At 37.3% G+C, this 27441-nt stretch overlaps 1 protein-coding gene across 10 annotated transcripts in view; it reads right to left on the bottom strand.

Moving 5' to 3' along the window:
• Positions 1-27441, bottom strand: part of DTNA (dystrobrevin alpha) — a 410756-nt gene that overhangs the window by 380815 nt on the left and 2500 nt on the right. The gene's annotated exons all lie outside the window — the stretch shown is intronic.

The following is a 27441-nucleotide window of genomic DNA, read 5'->3' as shown; positions in this document are numbered from 1 at the left end:
CAAGAGGCCTGAGATAAACAATAGAGAAAGGGTTCTCAGATGTTTCAGGCTCACCTGGAAATAATTTTTTTTTTTTTTTTTGAGATGGGGTTTTTGCTCTTGTTGCCCAGGCTGGAGTGCAATGGCAAGATCTCGGCTCACTGCAACCTTTGCCTCCAGCGTTCAAGCGACTCTCCTGTCTTAGTCTCCCTAGTAGCTGGAATTACAGGCATGTGCCACCATGCCCAGATAATTTTTTTGTATTTTTGGTAGAGACAGGGTTTCACCATCTTAGCCAGGCTGGTCTCGAACTCCTGACCTCAGGTGATCCACCCACCTCAGCCTCTCAAAGCGCTGGGATTACAGGCATGAGCCACCGCATCTGGCCCTGGGAAGATTTTTTAAATGAGATAGTAAAGATCCACTTTGGGTCAACTGACTCAATCTTCAAGGATCCATCCCAGAATCTATTATTTAAAAGTGTTCTTTGGATAACTGCATGTTTGAAACCAACACCCAAGGACACAGTCTTCTAAACCAAAATGGGAAATGTTCATCAACACTGGCTGTTAAGAGAGCAGGACAGAAAGAATATCATGATTGTCCTTTATATCAAGTGGGCCCACAAAGCTCATTTCTTATCAGAAGGTACCTATCAAAAAGAGGCTTTTTCAGAAGGATGCATTGGAGGCCACAAATCACAGAAATGCCACTGTACCTCAAAGAACATTTAAGACATCAGCTTCTTCTAGAACTGTAACTACAGTCACCTATGCAAGTAAACATTACAATGTGAGTTATAGGTACTATGGTATTTCAGAAAGAATATGAAAAAGGGACGAGAACCTAGGGGCTTAAACCCGGGTGTGCCTCCAGCAAATCATGTGACTTGAGAAAACTTTCTTTACCTTCTTAGATCACAGTGTTCTTAACTTTAAATGGATGATCTTATTATCTTAGTGATTTACAAGAGTCTTATGTTGCCACATTGTTGCTTCAATTGAAAACTTGGGTAAAGAGGAGACTGCTTTGCTTTTAACTGTTTTCCAGTTCTGTATGAGACTTCATTTGAAAAGAGTTCCCTTCCTTTAAAAAAAGTAGCTTGAAAAACATTATAGTAAATAATCTCAAAAGTATCTTGTAGGAATAAAGGAACTAACATGTGCTAAACCTTCATTACAGGACAAGAATTTTAGGCTTGTCATCTCATTTGGTCCTCAATGCAGTCCCAAAAGCTCTAGGGCCATGAATACACCCATTTCACAGATGATGAAATTGTGGCTCAGAAGAGTTATTTATTTATTTATTTAATGAAGTTTGTAATCAGAATCACTCTATTTCAGATTCATACCTGAAGTGCACCAAAGCTCACAACCTTTACATTAATCCTTAATGTTTCCTTTTAGAGTTTTATGATTTCTGTTTTTGACTTAAAACAGTACAACCTAAATTTATAACATCTTTCCTTAGCTGTAAGTGATTTCTGGTGATTTTCAAAAATTGTCTGCCATGAAATTCTCCCACAAGCTTTAGCTTCATATCGGAAAACAATTAGTAGGACAGTTCCTCCTGGATGTTTAATGGCTTTCTCAAACTCAAGAAGTTTAAAACAAAATCATTATCTTCAATCCAAACCTGTTCCTTGTTTTATCCTTTTGGATAACATCACCATCCACTTTGTTTACCTTTGACTCTTCCTTCTCACTAAACAATTCTCTGCAAGGCTCTGATAAATATTCCTCAGATCTATTCACTCCTTTCTGTCTGTAAGCTCCTGCTTTAATTATCTCTCATTAAGCTATTGCAATGGCTTACACCTACTCTGCCTGCATCCACTTGTATTGTTCAAGTCCTTTTCCTCTGTGCATTATTCTATATTTTAATTTAACCTGCAATTTTGAAAATATTTCTATATGTACCTCCCCCACTATACCAGGAGATATTTCAGGTGCTGCATTCTATTAATGTTCCCGTCTTTACTACCTAATAGTGTCTCACACATAGTAGCTTCACACACACACACACACACACACACACACACACACACACAATGTTTGCCAAATTAAAAAAAAAACAACGGTAAGTCAAAATTGAAGACATTTTTGTTGGAGCAACTGGACATTCATAGGCAAAACAATAAGCCTCAACCTAAATCTCAGACCTTATACAAAAATTAACTCCAAATAGATCATAGACTTAAATGTAAAATAATGAAACTTTTAGGAAAAAAAAAGAGAAAATCTTCAGGATAGAGATTTAGGTAAAGAATTCTTAAAACTTGATACAAAAGTGCAAACCATTAAAATAAAAATGGATTATTATCAAATGGTCCTCATCAAAATCAAAACTATTTGCTCTGTGAAAGACTTAGATAACAAGAAAAAAAGACAAGATACACACTGAAAGAAACTATTTGCAAACCACAAATCCAACATATAGAATATAAAATGGACTCTCAAAACCTACCAGTAAAAAGACAGACAATCCAATTAGAAAATGGGCAAAAGATATGAAGAGACATTTCAAAAAAGGGGTTACACGGATGGCAAATAAGCACATGAAAAGATGTTCAACATCGTTAGTCATTAAGGAAACGCTTAGTAAAACCACAATGAGGTATTACTACACATGTATCAGAATGTCTAACATAAAACATAGTGTTAACACTAACTGCTGGCAAAGGCAAGGAAGTTTAATCCCTCACACATTGTTTATGGGAATGTAAACTGGCACATCCATTCTGAAATATAGCTTGCAGTTTCTTACAAAACCAAACATCCAGCAATTGCACTGTTGGGCATTTATCCCAGAGAAATGAAAGTTTACTTTCACACAAACCTATTCACAGATGTTCATAGCATATTTACTTATAATATTCAAAAACTGGAAAAAACTGAGATGTCCTTTAACAGGTGAATGGTTATACAAAATGTGGTATATCCATGCCTTGGAATACTACTCAGAAATTAAAAGGAATGAACTATGGACACAGGGGGTAAGGTGGCTAGAACTCAATGAAATTATGTTGAATTTTTAAAAATCTCAAAAGGTTTTACATACAGCAAAATTCCATTTATATAACATTTTTGCAATGATAAAATTATAGAGATGAAGAGATTACAGGTTGTCAGAGGTTAGGGATGGAGGGATGGAGAGGGGAAGAGAAATGAGCATGGATATAAAAGAGCAGCACTATGGAACTGTTCTCTATCTTGATTTTAGTGGTATTTATACAAAGCTACATATGAGATAAAATTGCATGTACCTAAATACACACACACACACACACACGTGTATATAAAACTTATTAAATCTGAATAAGGTCTGTGAGTTGTGCCCATGTCAATTTTCTCATTATGATATTTTAGTACAGTTTTGCAAGCTGTTACCATTGGGTAAATTGGGTGACAAGTTCATGGGACCTCTGTATTATTTACTGCAACTGCATGTGAATCTGTAATTATCTGAAAATAAAGTTTTTAAACACTGAAGGCATTTAAGAGTATTAAAGAAATTTAGGGCAGCTTCAGTGTAAGAAGTTCCAACAAGTTTTTGAGCAGTAGCAGCTGCTTTGGTTAATCTTATGCAACAGTTATGCGGATGGCTGAGTGTTGTAGGAAGTCAGGGACCCCGAACAGAGGGACCAGCTGAAGCCATGGCAGAAGAACATAAATTGTGAAGATTTCATGGACATTTATTAGTTCCCCAAATTAATACTTTTATAATTTCTTACGCCTGTCTTTACTGCAATCTCTGAACATAAATTGTGAAGATTTCGTGGACATTTATCACTTCCCCAATCAATACTCTTATAATTTCCTATGCCTGTCTTTACTTTAATCTCTTAATCCCATCATCTCCATATACTGAGGATGTATGTCACCTCAGGATCCTGTGATGATTGCGTTATCTGCACAAACTGTTTGTAGAGCATGTGTGTTTGAACAATATGGAATCTGGGCATCCAAAAGGAAAAGGATGGCTGCGATTTTCAGGGAACAAGGGAGATAACTATTGGGCCTGACTGCCTAAGGGGCCGAACAGAACAGAGTCATATTTCTCTTCTTACAAAAGCGAATAGGAGAAATATCGCTGAATTCTTTTTCTCAGCAAGGAACAGCCCTGAGAAAGAGAATGCATTCCTAGGGGGAGGTCTCTGAAATGGCCGCTCTGGGAGTGTCTGTCTTATATGGTTGTAGATAAGGGATGAAATAAGCCCAGGTCTCCTGTAGCGTCCCCAGGCTTATTAGGATTAGGAAATTCCTGCCTAGTAAATTTTAGTCAGACCAGTTGTCTGCTCTCAAACCCTGTCTCCTGATAAGATGTTATCAATGATAATGCGTGCCCAGTGAGACATGAAACTTCATCAGCAATTCTAATTTCACCCTGGTCCTGTGATCTTGCTCTGGCTTCATTTGCCTTGTGATATTTTATTGCCCCCAAAGCATGTGATCTCTGTGACGCACACCCTATTCATACATTCCTCCCCTTTTAAAATCACTAATAAAAACTTGCTGGTTTTGCAGCTTGAGGGGCATCATGGAACCTGCCAACATGTGATGCTTCCCCCGGACACCCAGCTTTAAAATTTTTCTCTTGTAATTCTTTCCCTTTATTTCTCAGACTGGCCAACACTTAGGGAAAATAGAAAAGAATCTATGTTGAATTATTGGGGGTGGTTTCCCCAATAGCTGAGATTCATTGTATTAGTTAAAATTTCAAGCATGGTTATAGAAAAAGATTGGCTAAAAGGTCTTGACCCTTAGTCATTTTCTGTGTGACTAATTTAGTGTGTGACATTGAGCAGTTTGTTTAGCTTCTCTCTTAAATGAAAGGGTGGGGCTAAATGATACCTCTGCTTCTTTCAGTTTTAATGTTCCACAAGCACGTCATGATCCTGAGACAAAAGTAGAGGATAAGAGCTGAGTTTGACAGAAGAATATGAAAAATATCACTGGGACCTGGTTAGAAGAAAATGGCAGAATCTTTCCTTTTGGTAAGGTCGCCAAGGTGGTTTTGGGACAGCATTTGTTGGTTACGAGAAAATCTAATCTCTGGAAACAGGATACGTTAAGCAATGAACAGTGCTTAAGAACACTTTCTTAGCAAAACTGGAAACGTAACACAGCACCATCCTATTAAAACACAAGTAGTAGAGAACAACAGTAACATATTTCATTTATTACAGCGATCAGGATGCCGCACAATACAATCGAATACAAGGCTTATTTCACAAATACAACTATGACTATGGAACAGTAAGATGTTTTTAAGAATGGTTTTGTTGTGTTTGTGTGTATGTGTGTGCAAGTATTTTTAAAATAATTGACCAAGGTACTAACACCCTTTTGCATTGTAATAGTATTTTTCAAGGAAAGGTCTGTGTAGGAAGTTAAAATTGGAGATGCACAAGGACCCAGATTTCCTGAGCAACAATTACAACTGTAAGGATTAGCTGACCAACAGTCCAAACAATAATTAAGGGAGTTTTTTCTTCAAGGGAAGAAAACTCAAGGGAGTTTGCCATCTAACAAGCCAAACAAAACCAGTGAGCTTACTGAGAGAAGTGAAAAATCCTGTTTGGAATGGGTCAGAGCTGATGTTAGGGTAGAGAAAGTCAGGTGGAATGAGTTGAGCCAGCTGTTTTGCAATATTCTGACCAAGAATTTTAAAAGGCATCAAGCAAGGGGAGTCTACCCTAATAGCTGAACTAAACAAACCCCCAAAGCTTTATCAACCCAAAAACTCAGTCTACCCTCCCAACCCCCACACTGCAAAATTTCAAGGCCAGCACAGGGTGAGTTTCATATTAAAACACACATCTTGCTATTGTCTGAATGTTTGTGTCCCCCTGAAACTCACATGTGGAAATCCTAACACCCAAGTTGATGGTGTTAGGAGTGAGGCCTTTGGGAGGTAATTAGGTCATGAGGACAAAACCTTCATCAATGGTATTAATTCCCTTATGAAAAAAGTCCCAAGAGAGACTCCTTGCCCTTTCCACCATGTGAGGACACAGCAAGGGTTGCCATATATGAGCCAGTAAACAGGACCTCAACAGGCACCAAAACTGCCTTAATCTTGGACTTTCCAGCCTCTAGAACTGTGAGAAATAAATTCCTGTTCTTTCTTAGCCACCAGCTTATGATATTTTGCTATAGCAGTCTGAACAGACTAAGACACACTCATTTGGCCACACTTCAGTACCCCATTTCTTCTTTAATACTGCCTTAGATATTGCATTTAAATGATTCACTTTTTAATAAAGCCACTGTGATTCACCACGGGCCTTATGTGTCATATCGATGACTCTTAAAGTTTGGTCCCTGGGTCAGCAGTGTCAGCATTGTCTGGTAACCTGTTAGAAATGCAAATATTGGTTCCCAGTCCAGACTGATTAATCAGAAATTCTGGCAGTGGAGCCCAGCAAGCTGTGTTTTCAAAAGCTCCCCCCATCAACCAGGTAATTCTTAGGCATGCTAAAAGCTTGAACTACTGTTTTATACATACATTTATACACACACACAAACACACACACACAAACACATGCACACAGAGAGCTGATGTGGAATTAGGACAAAGATAATAAAATCATAGATTTCCTTAAAGATGGAAATTGATCCTTCAGCCTAATAAAATAACAGATAACTAAGAGCAATCTTTAGAGTCCTTAAATAGCCACTGTGGAGTGAATTCTGACCACTAGAACCTCTGTGCACAATTTAAATGAGATTTTATTTTTTCTGGTCCATTCTCCCAGTTTCCTACAGGTAGGGAAATCTATCTTGTCAGAGTCGTTACCTGAATAGGCAAAGAACTTACAATGTGGAAGCATCCAAGTAGGACTCAAGTTCTATTTAGGTTTCTATTGAAGAGATTTGAAGTAGGGTACAGGTAGTAGTTAATGGTAAAATCTACTTGTTCATGCAGTTGTTGATTCAAGAAAGCCACTAAAATGCTGTCACATATCTCCTCATAGCCTTCTTGCTTCTCAGAATGTTTAGATATTTTCTCATGTTTCATACAATTTTTTCTTTCTTCATCTCATGTTGTTTCATTGTTTCTTAATTGCATCTCCCAAGTAGAATGTAAGCTCCCTGAGGACAAGGGAGTGGTGTCTCCAGCTGCTCAGTGTGGTCCAACTGTACATAGACACTGATGAGCAGATGCCTTCATCTTCCTCCAGTCTCACACTGGGTCACCTAGATAGCTGAGATGTCACCTTGCAGTAGACCGATGGATTCTCTAATGAGAATTTAGAGCAAATCATTCAATTATCAGCTTTGTATCTGGCAGAGCCAGAGTAACATTTTAGGTATTGCTAAAGAAAATGATGTTACCAATAAAACACTACTTTTGTATTTGAAATTTGCCATATTTTCCTCTTAGCCTATCGCTAGGTAAAGACTGGCATATGTTATGACCATAACTATTTAGTTTTGCAACTATTCTATGTCAAGTTTACTATTAGCATATAGGTGTTGTTAATTAAGCTTTCTGCTTGTGTTATAGATTTCTATCAATCTCAACCAGTGTTTTCTGGATTCATGGACATGGAAATTAGCATAACAAATCCAGCTCACAGTAATGTGCACCTTGGCAGTTTTAATGCATATGAGGCAAAAGGCTTTGGGAAAATAAACGGAGCTCTAAAAGCTATGTCTTTGAAAACACACGACAATCTAAAACAGTGCTGCTGTTAGGTTTACCATCAATCCTAGGCAACTATTAAAGTTTTCCATGGATTATTAGATTCATGCAAGCAAACTTCATTCACTGTTGTCATCTTGATTATAGCAGTGGTCACATCTTATATGAAACCAGTATTCTTCTATACTGGTTTGCTAATTTGTACTCCACAATGCAATGGTTACTTTTCATCACAGTGGAAAAATTGTATTTTTATTTTTTGACCAAATATGCAAAATCTGGTAAACTATAACCTGCAAGATGCAAACAATGCTTATGTAAGCATTGGAAAGCGTTGTTTTCTGAAAGATATCAATGCAAGGATATACCATGTTTTTATGACTAGGGCCCTAAAGTTTTCTATGCTCAGCAATTTATGTAATTCTCACATATACCTTTCAGAGAACAGTAACACCACCACCATTGTGGAGTTACAGTTGCACTCCTACTTAAAAGAATCCCATAGTATCAACTGCAATACCACACACTGCCACTGCGCCATCCATCTGCTGGATTCACCACCATAAAAGATGGAAGGTTAATGTTTATGCTGAGGAGTTTTCAGGGACTGCTAGGGGCAGACATTTATTTCATAGACGAGAGGGCTATTCACTTTTCCTTTCTGAGAGAGTAAGGGTTACATTTCAATAGTAGTTAACAATCTGATAGTTCCTAGCAGACTGAGGAAAACAGAAAGCCAGAAATATGATTTACTAGTGTGTACCTGCCGTTCTGAGATGAATTTGTACATTTATAAATAACCCCATTTCTCACATAGTAAGGTACTGAAGCTTAAGTTAAAAAGGCAAACTATGTATATTTTTTTAGAAAAAAATAATGGTTGAGGGAACTTCAATACTAGGGATATCTAACATTGCTGTCCCATGACACAACTCCATTGCCTAAACCTATAACAAAGTCTCCTAAACACGCAGCCTAGAGCCAGTGAGACTTCTGGGATTAAAAGAATCAAGGGCATAACCAGCAGGGTGACCTAAGTTGGCGCTGTGCTTAGGAAATAAAACTCAGAGTAACGATTGGGCATTCAATAGATGCAGAGACTCAGAACAGAGTCACAGGAGAAATGTAAGCTCCATAAAAATCCCCCCAAATAACAGAAAATATGCTTGAGTTGGAGCTAGTGGAAGTTCAAGCCAATGTCACTCAAATTTTCTGAGTCAAAGTGACCTAAGGACTTGGGGACATTCAAGAAACTGATACATGCATACTCACCTAATATATTTAAATATGCATCTATTATTATATATTAATATTTATACTAGCTGTTTCTATAAACTGTGATTCACTTTTCCAAATGTGACTTTGAGAGCAGACTCTGATTCTGTATATCTTTCACTTAATCACAGTTCTGGAGAGGTAAGTTAGACAAACCACAAGGTTCTGACCATGATATCACCCTTGATCCACCCAGGGGCTATTCATTCTAGTTACACATGACTTGAAAGCATCCTATCCATGTGAATGGCAGTTTGCACATTTCTTTCTTCTTCACCAACTAGGAGCTATGCTGGCCCCATTTGATTGCTTACTTAGATGCTAAGGCCCAGCCAACTCTCAAGTTATCTTTCTTTTTTTACTAATAACTAAGTCATAGAGCCCAGGAATTTCAGCTCTACCTTTTGGTGGCTCTGTCATATTCAACAAGTTACATAGGATCCCTTTTCCTATCTTTTTCTCATCTAGAAATTAGAGCTAATAATACTAGCACAAAGGGTTACTGAGTAGGATTGAGATAATACAGATGAAATGTTTAGAATTGTTCATGACAGATGGGTCTTAAGTATATATTCACCATTTTTATTCAAATAACTTTCTTTAGTCTGACTCCAGGTTCAAGAGAAAACTTATAATAATTTTTCTTTCCATGGGGATCAGCCAGTAGGGTAAGAATGCCTTACTCATGCTGATCCTAGTAACAATGACAATTCTAATTGTGATTAAGCAAATTCTTATTTATAGCTCAGTCTCTATAAGCTTAATGTGGCTTTGTCTTTCAGAGAAGGATCTGGGTTCTGAATTTATAAATGAGGATAAATCCATGGACTTTCATGAATTCACTGAAAGTAATGCTTTTCTGTCAATACCAATCTCCATTCTTACATTTCAACTTCTACAGCACATTTCTGGTTGTTACCATCAGCTGCATGATTTAAACACACAAGGCCATTTAAGTGGGAAACTTGGGGATGAGATCCATGCATTCTGATTTTTTAAAAGTTGCCCTGGATTGTGACATGCAGATCTGGACTAGCCCCTATCATTACTATTAGCCTTAAAATTCTAAACTCATATAGATTGATTCTGATTCAATGTGTGGCTCTAGAATGGGTTTTAGATACCTGTACTTTTAACAAACCCCCCAGATGATTCTGATGCAGGTGGTCCTTGAAGTATATTTGAGAAGCACCAAAAAAAAAAAAAAAAAAAAAAAGAATGGCCAGTGTCCTAGTCACATTGAGCCACAGGGGCTCATAAAAGGCGTGGCAAGGATAAACTACGCCGAAGACTAGCTCTGCCACTGATTATAAAATACTGACTCCTAGTAAATAATATGGAATGACTGATGGAACAGGGAGGAGGGAAAGCTGAAATATGCAGTCTTGTCATGGCCTTGGTGAAAGCTTCGAGAAGCACACGCAAGGAACCAAAATGTTTTCAATTTCACTATGCTAGGAGCACGTCTCCTTTCATGACCATCCAACTAGATGCTAGATGCTAGTCGGGGTACTGAGGGATGAAAACTCAGAGAAAAACAGAGAAAACACACAAAAACAAAATAGATGGAGAGAACAGATAAATTTGTAGGAAAAAAATCTAATTGGCATAGATTAGCACTGTTCATAAATGGGCAGGAGCAGTCAAAGCTAAGAAAGAAGTGAAACGCTGATATCTGTCACCTTCTCCCACCTGTGACCAAGCTCGGACTTAAAAAAAAAAAAAAAAACAACCAAAAAACCACACACACACACACACACACACACACACACAATTACACACACTCACTCACATGAAACCACAGGACTATTTTTATCCCTTAAACTACTATTGGCTGAGTGAAGTTAGATTATTTTGCTTTTATAACCACTCCATGGCAGACTGGTAATAGAATACCATTTCCTTTGGGTTCACTTCAGTTGTTTTTCCTCCTTGTCTATACAAGGATTCAAATTGTAGAAACATGGGACAACTCTCAATCTCATATCTAAGCTCAATCTGAAATATTAAAGGTATTTAGAGAACTTTTATTTTTAGCTGTTACATCATATGTTTGGAAAGTAAGGAAGGCATCAAACAGAAACAAAAACTTAAACCCAAAACAAGAAAACAAAAAGCAGAAACAAAAAAAGGTTTAAGCACTATGTTGACACTGAGGCAAACGAAAAAAGAACAGCTAGATGATTTGAAATGTTTTCCTGTTTTGAAAATGATTCATATTTTGATCAAATTTTCAAAATCAATCTGACTCATATATCACTTCCTAAAGGGTATTTAGCATCATTAGCAAAAATCATTATTTTGTATACACTCTTATGATAAACATTATTTTTACAGTGTTTGGGTTAAAAGGAGGAGGCAGAATTTATCTGCATGTGGAAAAAAAAATCACCTGACACATTTTGTGTTTATAAATAGCACCGAACACAGTAGGGGAAAATCTGGACCACTACCCACAGAAGGCACAGTGTGTACTTCCTATCAAAGCATTTTGGTGCTGATTTAATTACCACATTTAAAAAATGTCAACCAAGTAATGATTATAAGAAAGAAGACATCTGATTAGTATTGCCATGGCTGGGGGCCTTTATTTTAGAAAGGATGACTCTATGTAAGAGGAAACATCTGCTATACCATTTAAAAATCTGTTCCTAAAGGAGTGGTTCCTCCAACCTGCCCAAATGGTATTATTGAGCAAACATTGTATAATGAAGGTTTGGAAAAGTATTATCCCCAAAACACTGCAGAGGCACAACCATTTAAACGCCCAAGCAAAATGAGTAAATGATAAATAGTATCAAATTGAATGCACAAATGAAACAGAAGGAATAAAAAGAGCCTAAGACAACTGGTGGTGAGGAACAGTGAAAGGACAGAAAGCAATATTTTTCTAAACCAAGAATATGTGTCATCTTAAATGAAAAGCAGATTTCCTCAGCTCACACAGAATAAGACATTTTCAAAAAAGTGTATAAAGGGTATGAGTAATTGAAACATACGATTTACAGAAACTAAAAAATTCAGCTTAAAAAATTATACACAGTAAAATGTGATGCCTAATCCGAAAGCTAAAATATTATTCATCAGAAGAGGTGGATACTATGTGAATACCGATTATGCCCTCTCAGTTTAGCAAATTGCTAGTTGAAAGTGTAAAATTATATAAAATACTGTCCTTAAAATACAATGAAACTGAATCATACTCAGGGCTGGAAGCCACAGACTACTTCTCAAATCTGCATCTGTCTGTATTTCAGTACCATCATAAAACATTTTAAAACCTTTTAACCTTCTACTTCTTGTTGATTTTGTCTTACCCTATCCTGGGGTTTGGAATTCTATCTCAGTTATAAAATATCTATATAGAAATGCAGCTTTTCTTTCCTCAGGACAGGCTTTTAGCCAAGACATCCTTTAATCTCACATGACCCCAGAGAAAAATGCCAGCATACAGTAAACAGTGAATCCCCCATGGTAGAGCTGATGTAGTAATGACAATGACTAATTTGGACATCCACATACGCATCTGTCTCTAACAATACTGTGTGACAAGATCTCCTAAAAAGCATCTTCTTCAAATAATGCAGAGACACCCCCACTCTCACCTCCAAATACCTAATGACGGGTGTCATCTCTAGAAAAGAACATAAAAACAGCTACAAAATCCATTAATGTATGACTTGGCAACTATGAGAAACAAATGGAGGGAACTGCAGGCCTGGCTCATTTTTTTTATGTCAACCACAAAATCAGACATGGAGTAGATCTGGGTTAAGGATAGAAAATAATTGCATAATCATTAATATGTATCAACCAAGGAGACAGTTTTAGGTAATGCATTTTTAATTTCCTTACTACATTTACTTGAAAAACATTTATAATATGAGCACATAAAATGTTAAATACAATAAATACATTTTCCAGAACCTAAACTGATAAGTCAAGGATCCCTGAAAGCATAAATTTAGCATATTTTTCAATGGTTGGAGGGATTACTGTAGTGCAGTGGTTCTCAACGTTAGCGTGTAGCACAATCCCCTGTATAGCTAGCTATAGGACGGATTGTGGGATCAATCCCCATAGTTTGTGATTCAATGGGTCCAGGATAGACACTTAGAATTTGCATTAACAAAGAGTTTCAAAGTTGTGCTGATGCTGCTGAGGCCAACACTTTGAGAACCATTGCTCTAGTAGAGTGAGAATTTCAAGGTTGGCTACAATGTCAATAACTTGATTTGTCTTTTTCATGAATTTCCCTAGACTGTTGTCCTTTGTGATCTCCTCCATGTCAACTGTAATTCCTCAGCATATTGGTTTCAAGCAGAGAATTCTTAGCTCCATCTTTTGTACTTAACCTACCAAGTAGTGATCAAACAACTTGACAAATCAGAACATTTATTTTTAATGCATAATTTTTACATCAAAAGAAATTAATAATAATACTTTCTAGGAGGTGCTCCTTAGTTAGATTTAAATATAGATTCTGCATTCACTATTTCTCAGTTTACAAACATTTTCCCATGCACGTACTGGTCCAAAACTACATTTCAGGTGGATGATATTTCTGGAAACAAAGAGCATTTAGTGAGAGTAGAGCAAGAGCTGGGATGGTGTGGTTCCAGCATCCCACCAGAAAAGACATCTCTGAGAGTGGGGGAAATCTCCAACTATGCCACAGCCTACAGTAATGGCTTTCCAGGAGGGGGGAGAGAATTGATTTGGGGGAGTAAGGGTACCTGCCTGTGGTCCATGAATCCTACAATGATGGACTGCATTGTGAACCCATCTATCTGCAACACCACTTGAGGACTCACTCACCCCACTTACCTGTCAAGTGTTGATTATTCAGAAACAGATAAGCAGTAACCCTCTGAGGTTTATCCTCTGAGAATCAATAGGAGTGATATTTTTTCAGTTTATGCTTGCATAAAACATATAGATTGGGCTTTTGCTTCTGTGAAGAAGGAGAAAAAGCACTTTCCCCTACTCTTCTTACTAAGTACAACTGAAACCCCTGTGTTTTATACATTAAATAAACATACAAAGACACTGAAAGCTGGAGAAGAGAAGACAAATCAGCTAGGGGACCTCAGAGCTCAAGGAATCACATGATGGTGAGTTCCCTGGAATTGTGTGTTGCCTCACATATCCAATTCTTGGGGCTAAAGAAACTGGAAACCCAGAAATGCCATCAGGAACAACTTTTAAAAGGGTGCCAACAAAACCATACTCTCTCTGGCCTAAGGAACAGGAAAGGAGCAGCATAGCTAGATAAAAAACAAATTTAGGCAATAACTGCTCTATTGTAGCCACAGAAGAAAGAAATAATTGTGGCTCCACCACACCTATGCCAACACAAGCTGTGTGGGAAACCTACACTTCCATCCTTGCCAAGCCGTAACAAGACACCCCAACTTCTCCCATCCCCACCGTGATGATGTCATAGAAGGCCAAGTAAAAAGCTGGGACTTTCATTTTCACCAGTGGTAATAAAGACCCCCCCCCCATTCCTCACCCCCACTATGTTGTCAATAGTAATGGTGGGAGGATCCTGGAGTTCTACCCCTGCCTTGCAGTACTGAGTCTCCCTTCTCCTTCTCTCCTGGGATGGTGTGACAGGTGGCTTAATGGAGAGTCAGAACTGTCACTAAATCCCAGCAGTCATTAGGCCCCCTCTTCTGTCCCCCTAGTGTGTCAGTGGAGAGACCACATGGGGAACAGAAAGGAGGCACTTCTACCCTTCATAGCTGGAAGTATCAGTGAAGACCCACTTTGCCCTACAGTAATGTGAAGTCCCCTCGGGTGTCAAGGGAGACTGAGTGAGGAACCTAATTTCTACCCCCCACCTGGCACTGATGCTCACTGAGGTGATGTTAGTGGAACTCGGCTAAATCAGAAAGTTTAAATAAGATTCAGAGTCTCTTAACATATAAGAAAATGGCCAAGTTTCCATTGAAAATCATTCATCATACCAAGAACCAGGAAGATTTCAAACTGAATGAAAGATGACAATCAACAGATGCTAAAAACAAGATCCCAGAGATGTTAGAATTATTTGACAAAGTTTTTAAAGCAGTCATAAGAAAAACATTTCAATTGAATGATTATAAACAGGCTTCAAATAAATAAAAAAATAAAAAACTTTGGCCAAGAAATAGAACACATAAGGAAAAACTAAGTAGAAATTTTAGAATTGAAAAAAATAACCAAAATATAAAAATCAGTGGGTGGGCTCAACAGCAGAATGTGAGTGACAGAAAAGAACATGGGAGCTACAAGATAGAAAAATAGAAATCACTCAATTTGAATAACAGAGAAAACAGATTAGAGAATAAAAAGAGAGAGAAAGAAAGCCTCAGAAACCTGTGTGTGGTAAGCTGAATAATGGCTCCCAAAGATATTCAGCAGAATGGCTCCAATCCCTGGAAGCTGTGAATGGAAAAAGAGATTTGGTAGATGTGATTATGCTACATTTCTTCAGATAGGGAGAGTGGCCTGCCCTATCCAAGTGGGTCCTAAATGTAATCACAGCATCCTTAAAAGAGGGAGGCAGAGAGCGGAGATAAATCTGGCCACAGAAAAGTAAGTAGGAGATTTGATGACAGAGGAAAGAAATTGGAGTGATCCAAGAATTGCCTAATAATTGGTCCGCTCAAACGTGCGAGCTGTTTGCACTCAGCTGTTTGTAAAGTACTTAAAGAATCAGGAAGGAGCCATCTATACCTATTCTAAGTTAATATGGACTGAACGAGGTTTTATTAATAGCAAAGAATAATTGAAATCCCAAACTTACAAGGTTTTCAACAAAAGTTTGCTAAAAGTTAACAGTGTAACATGTATTATCCTAACTTCTAATCTTGCAGAAATAAGACCGTATCAGTACCCCTCAAAGCTCAAGTCCATCAGCGCATAACCATACAACTAATACCCCTACTTACAGTGTTAGGAATGGCTACTGCTATAGGAACCGGAATAGCAGGTTTATCTACTTCATGATCCTACTACCACACACTCTCAAAGGATTTCTCAGACAGTTTGCAAGAAATAACAAAATCTATCCTTACTCTACAATCCCAAATAGACTCTTTGGCAGCAGTGACTCTCCAAAACTGCTGAGGCCTAGACCTCCTCACTGCTGAGAAAGGAAGACTCTGCACCTTCTTAGGGGAAGAGTGTTGTTTTTACACTAACCAGTCAGGGATAGTATAAGATGCTGCCTGGAGTTTACACGAAAAGGCTTCTGAAATCAGACACCACCTTTCAAACTCTTATACCAACCTCTGGAGTTGGACGACATGGCTTCTCCCCTTTCTAGATCCTGTGACAGCCATCTTGCTATTACTTGCCTTCAGGTCCTGTATTTTTAACCTCCTTGTGAAATTTGTTTCTTCTCGGATTGAGGCCATCAACTTACAGATGGTCTTACAAATGGAACCCCAAATGAGCTCAACTAACAACTTCTACTAAGGACCCCTGGATTGACCTTCTGGCCCTTTGACTGGCCTAAAGAGTTCCCCTCTGGAGGACACTACAACTGCAGGGCCCCTTCTTCACCCCTATCCAGCAAGAAGTAACTAGAGTGGTCATTGCCCAATTCCCAACAGCTGTTGGGGTATCCTGTTTAGAGAGGGGATTGAGAGGTGAAGCCAGCTGGACTTCCTGGGTCGAGTGGGGACTGGGAGAACTTTTCTGTCTAGCTAGAGGATTGTAAACGCACCAATCAGTGCTCTGTGTCTAGCTAAAGGACTGTAAATGCACCAATCAGCACTCTGTAAAAACATACCAATCAGTGCTCTGTGTCTAGCTAGAGGATTGTAAGTGCACCAATCAGCACTCTGTAAAAACGCACCAATCAGTGCTCTGTGTCTAGCTAAAGGATTGTACACTTACCAATCAGAACTCTGCAAAATGGACCAATCAGCACTCTGTAAAATGGACCAATCAGCAGAATGTGGGCAGCAACAAGGGAATAAAAGCTGGCCACCCCAGCCAGCAGCGGCAACCTGCTTGGGTCCCCTTCCATGCTGTGGAAGCTTTGTTCTTTTGCTCTTCACAATAAATCTTGCTGCTGCTCATTCTTTCAGTCCGTGCCACCCTTAAGAGCTGTAACACTCACCACGATGGTCCACGGCTTCATTTGTGAAGTCAGCGAGACCAAGAACCCACCGAAAGGAACCAACTCCAGACACAACTCAATTTGAAAAACAGAGAAAACAGATTAGAGAATAAAAAGAGAGAGAAAGAAAGCCTCAGAAACCTGTGTGTGGTAAGCTGAATAATGGCTCCCAAAGATATTCAGCAGAATGGCTCCAATCCCTGGAAGCTGTGAATGGAAAAAGAGATTTGGTAGATGTGATTATTCTACAACTCTTCAGATAAGGAGAATGGCCTGCACTATCCAGGTGGCTCCTAAATGTAATCACAGTGTCCTTAAAGGAGGGAGGCAGAGAGCAGAGCTAAATCTGGCCGCAGAAAAGTGAAGTAGGAGATACGATGACAGAGGAAAGAAATTGGAGTGATCCAAGGAAGGGATTGTAGTCAAAGAATACAGGTGCCTCTAGAAGCTAGAGAAAGCAAAGAAACAGATTATTCCTCAGAACCTCCAGAAGGAAGCAGCCTTGCTAACACCTTGACGTTAGCCCTGTGAAACTGATTTTTGAGTTCTGGCCTTCAGAACTGTAAGAAAGTAAATGTGCACCTCTGTAAGGCACGAACTGTATGGTAATTTGTTGCAGCAGCCATAGGAAATCAATACAATGTGCGACAATAACAAAAGGTCTAAAATTCATGTCTTGTAGACCTGAAGGAAAGGAAAAATTGGGCGAGGCTGAAAAATTGCTAAAAAATGGCTGAAAACTTCCCAAATTTGACAGAAGTCATAGACCTACAGATTTAAACACCTGAGTAAATCTGAATGCTAAAAAACCTTCCAAAGATATCCATGTCAAGACACATCATATTCACATTTATGAAAATTAAAGACAAAAAAGTTTTATAAACAGCAAGAGAGAAATGCTACTTTACCAAAGAAGAAAATCCATTAGAATGACAATGGATTTTCATCAGAATACACAGAGTCCAAAGGAAGTAACACAACATATTTCAATTGCTTTAAGAAAAGGCCTGTCAACCTAGAATCTTATGTCCAGTGAAAATCTTTCAGGAAGAAAGGAAAAATCAAGACATTCTCAGCTAGAGGAAAACAAAATATTTTGTCACCAGCAGATCTGACCTGCTCACAAAGGGTGGCTAGAGAAAGTTCTTAAAACAAAAAAGAAACAATAAAAGAAGAAAGGTTAGAACATCAAGAAAAAAGAACATGGTAAGCAAAAAATATGAATAAATGCAACAGACCTTCCTTCTTTGCTTGTTGAAGCAAAAATTATAACACTGTCTGATGTGGTTCCAAATGTATGTACAGGAAATATTTAAGACAATCATATTATAAGTGGAGGTTGTAAAGGGAGGTACGGTTTCTATACTTCATTCAAATTGATAAAATGACAACAGGAGTAGCCAGTGATAAATTATGTGTATATGATGTAATACTTAGAGTGATGATTTAAAAAACAAAACAAAACAAAAAAATACCTGGCCAGACGCGGTGGCTCACACCTGTAATCCCAGCACTTTGGGAGGCCGAGGTGGGCAGATCATGAGGTCAGGAGATCAAGACCATCCTGGCTAACACAGTGAAACCCCATCTCTACTAAAAATACAAAAAAAAAAGAAAGAAAAAAAAGAAAATTAGCCAGTGTGGTGGCGGGTGCCTGTAGTCCCGGCTACTCGGAAGGCTGAAGCAGGAGAATGATGTGAACCCAGGAGATGGAGCTTGCAGTGAGCCGAGATTGTACCACTGCACTCCAGCCTGGCCAGCTTGGGCAACACAGCGAGACTCTGTCTCAAAAAACAAACAAACTCTGTACAGTGATACACTTAAAAACACTATACATATAGAAGTGGAATTCTATAAATGCTCAAGTAAATAACAGGATGGTAGGAAAAAAAAAAAAGTGAAATCCAAAATAGAGATAACAAACAAAAAATGGCAGATTTAAGCACTAAAGTATTGTATTATTATTTACAGTAAATGTAAATGGTTTAAATATACCAATTAAAAGACAGATATTAGCAGAGTGCACTAAAAATATGAGCCAACTAGGCCAGGCGCGGTGGCTCACGCCTATAATCCCAGCGCTTTGGGAGGCCGAGGTGGGCAGATCACGAGGTCGGGAGATCGAGACCATCCTGGCTAACATGGTGGAACCCCGTTCTCTACTAAAAATACAAAAAATTAGCCGGGTGTGGTGGTGGGCACCTGTAGTCCCAGCTACTCGGGAGGCTGAGGCTGGAGAATGGTGTGAACCTGGGAGGCAGAGCTTGCAGTGAGCCGAGATTGCACCACTGCACTCCAGCCTGGGCGACAGAGCGAGACTCCCTCTCAAAAAAAAAAAAAAAAAATGAGCCAACTATATTTTATCTACAAGGAACTCAAATAAAATATAAAATATGGGCCAGTGGAAAGTACAAGGATGGAAAAAGAGATATGCAAACACCCATTAAAAGAAAAATGAGTGTCTATATTAATATCAGACAAAGTAGACTTCAGAGCAAATAAAACTACCAGATACAGAGAGGGGCATTATTTAATAATAAAGTCAATATAACAGAAGACATAACAATTCTAAATACGTATGCACCAAATAGCAGAGCTATAAAATATGTAAAGCCAAAGTGGCAGAAGTGAAGCGAGAAATAGACAAATTCACAATTATAACTGGAGACGGCATATACTTTTTCATTAATAGGAAAACTAGACAGAAAATCAGCAAAGACATATAAGAACTTGACAGCAACATCAACCAACATGACTTAATCAGCATTTATAGAACACTCTACCCCGAAACAGCCAAATATACATTCTTTTCTAGTGCCCTTGGAACATATACCAAGGCATAGCACATTTTGGGACATAAAATAAACCTCAACAAATTAAAAGAATTGAAATCATACAGCATGTGTTCTCTGAATACAACAGAATCGAACTAAAAGTCAATAATGGAAAGAAAGCAGGAAAAATCTTCAAACATTTAGAAATTGAACAGTATAATTCTAAATATCCAATGGGTCAAAGAGGAAATCTCAAGGAAATTTAAAAATACATTCAACTAAATAAAAATGAAAATACAATATACAAAAATGTATGGGATACAGTGACAGCAGAACTGAGAGGGAAATCTATAGCACTAAATGCATACATTAGAAAAGAGGAAAAATGTCAAACCAATAATCTTAGCTCCCTGTCAAGAATATAGAAAAAGATATTGTTATCTTTCTCCAAGAAAAGTAGGAGAAAATAACAATTATAAGAGCAGAAATCAATGAAATGGAAAACAGAAAAATAATAGAGAAAAATTAATGAAACAATGTGTTGTTTTAAAAGTGAATAAAATTGAAATCCTCTAGCAAAACTGACAGAAAAGAGAGACGACACAAATTAGTAACATCAGGAATGAAACATGGGATAGCACTAAAGACCATGCAGACATCCAAAGAATAATTTGAAATATTAGGAGTAATTCTACACAAATAAATTTGACAACTTAAATGAAATGGAACAATTCCTCAATCAACTTAAACTACAGTAACTCACACAATATGAAACAGATCATTACTGTGTCATCCCACAAATTCATATGTTGAAGTCCTAGCCCCCAGGAACTCAAAACGTGACTCTATTAAAGATAGGACTTTTAAAGAAAGTGGTTAAGATAAAAAAGAGCTTAAATTAAAATGTAGCTGTTAGGGTGTGTTTAGGGCCTAATCCAATCTGACTGGTGTTCTTACAAAAAGAGGAAATTTGGACACACAGAGAGACACCAGGGATGCTTGAGCACTGAGGAAAAGACCACGTGAAAACATAGTGAGAACTCAGCCATTTGCAAGCCAAAGAGAGAGGCCTCAGAAGAAACCAAATATGCCAACTCCATGACCTTGGACTTGTAACCTCCAGAACTGTGAGGAAATAAATTTCTGTTGTTTAAGCCACCCAGTCTGTGGTATTTTATGTCAGCCCTAGCACACTAATATAGATATTAAAGAAATCGAGTCCCGTAACTAAAAACAAAAACGCCCTAAAGAAGAAATCTCCCAGCCCAGGTGATTTCACTGGAGGATTCTACCAAAGGTTTAAAGAAAAAAATAACATGAATCCTATGTAATCTCTTTCAGAAAATAGAAAAGGGAACACATCCCTATTCATTTTATAAAGCTAGTATTATCCTGATACTAATACCAAAAACAGTACCAAAAAAAGAAAACTACAAGTCAATATTCCTCATGAATATAGATGTAAAAATCTTTAACAAAATATTGGCAAATCAATTCAGTAATTCATACAAAGAATTAATCATACATACTGAATAAATGGAGTTTATTGCCAAGGATGCAAGGCTGGTCCAATAGTTAAAAATTGATCAATGTACTCCATCATATAAAGAAGCTAAAGAAGAAAAATCATATGATCACATCATTTGGTGAAGAAAAGCATTTGACAAAAATCAATACCTATTTGTGATTTTTTTTAAAACTCAGGAAAAAATGGAAATCAAAGTGAAATTCTTCAATTCGATAAAGAACACTTACATAAAACTTACAGATAACATTATACTTAATGCAGAAAGACTGAATGCTTTCCACTGAAGATTAGCAAAAGGCAAAGATGCTTGCGCTCTCTACTTTTATTCTATATAGTACCAGAAGTTCTAGCCAGTGCAATAGGACAAGAAAAGGAAACAAAAGGCATATAGATTAGAAATAAATAAAATTGTCTCTGTTTTCAGATTACATGATGGTGGTCTACATAGCTAATCTGTTAGTTAGCATGATTTAACATGTCACATTGAATACATATATAGAAACATCACATTGTACCTCATTAACATACTCAACTATGATTCGTCAAAAAAATATAGAACTGGCTGGGCGTGGTGGCTCATGCCTGTAATCCCAGCAGTTTGGGAGGCCGATACAGGTGGGTCACCTGAGGTCAGGAGTTCGTGACCAGCCTGGCCAACATGGTGAAACCCCCTCTCTACCAAAAATACAAAAATTAGCTGGGCGTGCAGGTGGGTGCCTGTAATTCCAGCTACTCAGGAGGCTGAGGCAGGAGAACTGCTTGAATCGGGGAGGCGGAGGTTGCAGTGGGCATAGATCGTGCTACTGCACTCCAGCCTGGGCGACAGAATGAGACTCAGTCTCAAAACAAACAAACAACAACAACTATACACACACACACACACACACACACACACACACACACAGAATTAATAAGTGAGTTCAGGAGTTCCCAGGATACTAGATAAACATAAAAACCAGTTAAATTTCAATATATTTGCACTGAATACCTCAACACTGAAATTAAAAATATATTATTATTTTAAATTGCTTAAAAATTATTCATATGTAAGTCTAGTAATATATGTACCAGACTTAATCCCAAAACCTACAGATCACTGATAAAAGATACCAAAGACATTCTATATAAATGGAGAAACATGCCACATGTATGGATTAAATATCAATTATCCTTAAACTGCTAAGCAGTTTTAACATAATTCCTATCAAAATCCCATTAAGACTTTTTTGTTAATATAGACAAGATAATTCTAAAGATAATTCTAAAATTTATATGAAAAGGCAAAGGAATTAGAATAGCTAAAACAATTTTGAAAAAGAAAAACAAAGTGGGAGGAATCAATCTATTATGAGTTCAATAGTTATTTACATGTAAAATTATGTAATATGTTTCCAAAGAATAAGTAACCCCAAAATAAATCCAAACAAATATTCCCAATGCAAACCACATATCTTACAAAGAACAATTATTGAGAATATATAAAGAATTCTCAAAACATAGCATAAAAAACTCCCAAACAATCCAAATAGAAAATGAAGAGACATTTCACTAAGGAAGATATTTAAATGACAAATAGGCACATGAAAAGATGTTCACCATCATTAGTCTTAAGGAAATGTAAATTGAAATCACAATGAAATATTGCTACACACCTATCAGAATGGCTAAAATACAGCACAGCAATAACACCAAATGCCAGTGAAGATACAGAGAAACTTATTTCTCATATATTGTTGATGGGGATGTAAAATGGCACATCCACTCTGGAAAAGTTTGGTAATTTCTTATAAAAGTAAACGTGCAACTTCTGGGAATTTATCCCAAAGAAATTAATACTTATTATACATTAATACAAAAATATTTACATGAACGTCTATAGTAGTTTTAGTTGTAGTAGCCAAAAAATTGGAAAAAAAAACCCAGATGTCTTTCAATAGGTGAATGGTTAAACAAGCTATAGCTCATGTATGCCACAAAATACTATTCAGCAATAAAATGCAGTAAGCTATTGGGACATGCAACAACCTAGATTAATCTCCAGAAAACTATGCTGAGTGGAAAAACCAATCCCAAAAATTCCCATTATGTATAATTCCACTTATATAACATTCTTGCAATGACAAAATTATAGAAATAGAGAACATATTAATGATTGCAAGGGATTAAGGGGTTGGAGGTGGGTGGTAGTTACAGCCAAGTTGGTGTTGCCATAGAAGAGCAATAGGAATTATCCTTCTGGTGCTGGAATTTGTTCATCACTGTATCAACGTCAACATCCTGGTTGTGATATTGTACTATCATTTTGCAAGAATTTACCACTGGGGAAACCTGGGTAAAGGGACCATGGGATCTCTGTATTACTCCTTACAACTGCATATGAACCTCAAATTATCCCAAAATAAAATGTTTAATTAAAAGTATTGATTGAATATATTCTAATTATGCAGATTATGTTTGGCAATGCAAAATAAATGTATAGTATGATTTATATGTTTGCATACTTTTTATAGCAATGTGTGATAGCAGAAATTATACTTTTGTCTATTTTGGGGTATGTGACAAGAAAAGATATGCACATAGCTGTTCTGATTTCTGTACCATGTTGATACTATCAAATCTGTTCAGAAAACCCAATTTGGTTGCTGTGGGCAGGTATTGGCACTGTTCTAGGCTTTCACTTGCTGTCAAATAGGCTACCACATGCATTCACTCAAAAATAAATCATTGCTTTTATTATTCCTTGACTAAATACAACTCTCACTGGAAAAGAGTGAGAGCATCAGTTATTGATAAGTCTACTTTTAAATTGAGGAATAAATCATTTTTAGGTGATTAAATTATTATTATTATTATATTATTTTCTGAGATGGAGTCTCGTTCTGTTGCCCAGGCTGGAGCACAGTGGCGTGATCTCGGCTCACTGCAAGCTCTGCCTCCCGGGTTCACACCATTCTCCTGCCTCAGCCTCCCGAGTAGTTGGGACTACGGGTCCCGCCTGTAGGTCTTGCCACCACCCCCAGCTAATCTTTTGTTTTCATATTTTTAGTAGAGACGGAGTTTCACCGTGTTAGCCAGGATGGTCTCGATCTCCTGACCTCGTGATCTGCCCGCTTCAGCCTCCCAAAGTGCTGGGATTACAGGCATGAGCCACCGCGCCCAGCCAATTTTTGAATTTTTAGTAGAAACGGGGTTTCACAATATTGGCCAGGCTGGTCTCGAACTCCTGACCTCAGGTGATCCACCCGCCTTGGCCTCCCAAAGTGCTGGGGTTACAGGCTTGAGCCACCGCGCCTAGCCTTAAAATTCTTACATTAATTAATGATCACAGAACCTTTAGCTGTTAAAGATATTTTCCTGATCATTTGAAATGCTAATATACTCTTGTACTTTTGATTTTAAAAATGTTAATAGTTTCAAATGGTGCTCAATTTACCATTTTTGAATTAAAAAATACATAATATAATGAAACATTTCTCCTAATCTATTAGTCATCTGTTTTTGTCTAGCACTCACATATCTTCATGTTTTGTATATTTTTCACCTATAAAATATGGGGCAAAAAGTATTCATATAAAGGAAGTTCTATTTTTTCCACTTTTTTTTTTTTTAAACAATGGAAACATCAGATTAGGGGGTGTTATGATTTTCAACAGCAATGGAAATTTAATTCAGCAGTAATATTCTGAGCCAGGTATTATACATCAATATTTAATAGTGTGAAATACAGAATCAGAATCCTTTGTCTTAAAGACCATCTCAAACTATGTGACAGTGGTTAAGGTTACTCTCCCCGTTGTGCTTCATTTTTCCCTTCTATAAAATGGAGATAATGATATGCAAGCCTCACATGGCTTTTGTGAAGAGTACGTCATTTAATTTATATAGAGACCACAGAATGACGCTCAGTATACAGTACATGTTCAATAAATTTAGTCACTCCTATGTTTGCTTGAACTCATTAATATGAATTTCCCCAGCATCTTCAGCACTCAATATCATCTCCATCACTATGAAGCCTCTTCTCTTCTTTTGGGTAGTTGAGACAATCTCAGGGACTGTGTGATAAATCAATTAAAGTTCTATTTTGAGACATCCTGGCACTTTATCAAAAACAACAACAACAAAATAAACCTCCCAAACCACACAGAACTACTTCTTTCAGTTTGAAAGTAGTTGCCAAGGAAAAGAAAGAAAATGACTATATTACATTAAACCTAAATAACTCTTTGCAAATAGGCGAGTAACCACATAAAGGTAGCACATGTTCCATGTGCTTTAAAAAAAGTACTGATAGTTTTGTAAACCTCCCCATGTCCATGGATGGATAATGAGGTGAAATAGTATGTCTCCTGGTGAATACAGAAGTAACTAGAGTGACACACATCTCTGATTCAGAACATAATTCAGAAAATTAACATGCAAGCATTTAGGAAAAGATTACTGGAATTAGTACACACCTTCTCACGTGTCATTCCTGCACAAATATGTGGCTTTTCAGGCATCTTGTTCTGACCTCCATGTCTAGTCCAGAATCCTTTAATAGATATTCTCATAGAACTTCTTTCATTCAGGAAACTTACCTCAACTTACAAGTAATCATTTATTGGTATAATTATTTTATTAAAACTTGTCCCCCTGTACAGTCAGGGCTCACAGATCTTTCTGCTCACTATTGAGCCCCACTCCTGCACCCCACACCTGGAAAAAAGAGGCTCTGTAGAAGCAGAAGCAGTACAATTCTTTCAAACTAGAGGTGTGGGACTTGAAAGGAAAAGGTCATGTCAAAACTACCAAGTGAGATAAAAGTAGCAAGCTGTCTCTAAAATAAGTAACAGACGCTAGAAAACTGGAACACTGAGTTAAGAAAGGATATATGCATGTATCACAGGATTTATGTCTTGATAACCATCAACACTATATATAAATGGACTTGGAAAAGTCAAATTCAATTTCAATATCAAAAACACTTGTGACTGATGGCATACAACCACTCTGACCACAGGACTGCATTGTAGCATCCCAAAATAAAGATGTAGCCATAATTCTGGTGGGTGTGTGTGTGTGTGTGTGTGTGTGTGTGTGTGTGTGTGTTGCAGGGAGGGGATGGTTAACTACTGAAGAGCCAAATATTTTTTCTCATATCCACAGATCATGTTTCCGTGCCGTTTAGTTGGATTCCACTCTCCTTTTACTTATAATGTTGAGTAAGTGTGAGTTTGAAATTATACATATTGAATTTAATTAAAGTGAAAGATGAGAATTAAAGGAAATCTATGAATGTCAAAATAATTTTGAAACTCGTTATGTGAAGAAGCAATTAAAATTTACTTGAAAAAAATAACAGATGAAGACTTAAGAGACATCTGCCCAATAAAATGAATATTGTGAAAGCTCTATGATAAGCTCAAATGAAGAGTAATTCTCTAAATATGTGAGAGTAATTCTCTAAGTAAGTTGGAGCTCACCCCATTGAGACCTTTCTTCACATCACGGTTCATTTAAAACAAGTGGAGATTTTAAAAGTATTTCAACTTAGAACTAATGAGAAAATTTGATTTCAGTCTTCACCGCTACACAATTCTGTATAAAGTACATACAATTGGCTAAATGACATGACAGACTCGAATGCCCTTAAAATACAGCTTGCTTTTAATCACTGATAGTTGAAAGAGAATTGCACAATTCTTCTTTTAAAACTGAGTGGGTTAAATATAACTAAACTTCCTCAAAAATCTGCAAGATGGTGTTCTGAAGAAAACGATGGTCATGATCTGAACAAAGAACAGACTAATAACCTATGAAATTTAAAATTAAGTGCAAACAAACATATAGCTTTAGCCATTTGCTTTATAATAATTTACTTTGCTGATACATCTTAACGGCTGAAAATCTCAACTTTGTGGTGAAATGCAACTTTAATCATTGTAGGACATGCAACTTTAATTACTGTAGGACACTTGGTTAATTGTGGTGAAAGGAAACTACTCAAACGTTATTTGCCATAATTTTAGTATTGAAAGTTAGAAGAAGAAAAAGTAGAAAAAGAGTTAATTGTTCTGAACATGCAGCACATACCTATTAAGGCTCATCTTCATAGAAAGATGTGGTCAGTATAGAAG

The sequence above is a fragment of the Pan paniscus genome, chromosome 17 (assembly GCF_029289425.2).
Source record: "Pan paniscus chromosome 17, NHGRI_mPanPan1-v2.0_pri, whole genome shotgun sequence".
Lineage (NCBI taxonomy): Eukaryota > Metazoa > Chordata > Mammalia > Primates > Hominidae > Pan > Pan paniscus.
Note: the sequence above shows the minus strand (reverse complement) of the source record. Positions and strands in the feature narration are given on the sequence as shown.